This window comes from Corvus brachyrhynchos, unplaced genomic scaffold, assembly GCF_000691975.1.
Source record: "Corvus brachyrhynchos isolate BGI_N302 unplaced genomic scaffold, ASM69197v1 scaffold266, whole genome shotgun sequence".
Classification (NCBI taxonomy): Eukaryota; Metazoa; Chordata; class Aves; order Passeriformes; family Corvidae; genus Corvus; species Corvus brachyrhynchos.
Window position 1 is genome coordinate 1,200,448 of NW_008238633.1, and position 612 is coordinate 1,201,059.

Below are 612 nucleotides of genomic sequence, written 5' to 3' on the forward strand. Positions count from 1 at the left end.
TTCTGGGTCAGCAGTTGGTAGCGTTGTTTCAAAATCCTCTAAAACTACTCCGTATGTAAGCAAAATAGTGTTGGGAGCTTAAGGTTAGGAACAGGATTTGCAATTTTATTGCAGTGGCTGCAAGCAGAGGTCTGTGCTCACCTGGGCTGCAGCTGGTAACTCTCAGATAATTGACTGTGGTGTGATGTGTTATTTTTTGAATAAATACAGTTTTAGTTAAGGAGAAATTTAATTTTTCGCTCATGTTTGTTGGATTTGTTGGTTGTGCCAGTAAGAGGAGGTAAAACGTGTAGGGGGGGATTCAGGCATATTGTTGATTCAAGACGTTGTTTGTTTGGAACTCCTGTCCCGCTCCTTGCTGGGTTAGAGAATTTTCCCTATACATCACAGGTAGGCATTTTTGTACATCCTCCAGTAAAAAAGGCTAAACCCATCCAGTTTCCCCATCTTTAGCAGGAGGGGGATCCAGTGCCCAGTTTAGATTGCATTTACCAGATAGCGCAGTGTTTTCATCAGAGCTGCTCTCATCATCCGGAGAAACAATTCCCGCACAGCTTTGTCACCCATCAGTGCTTGCTTTCATTGTTCTAATCCTTCAAAGGGCCCTTGTGC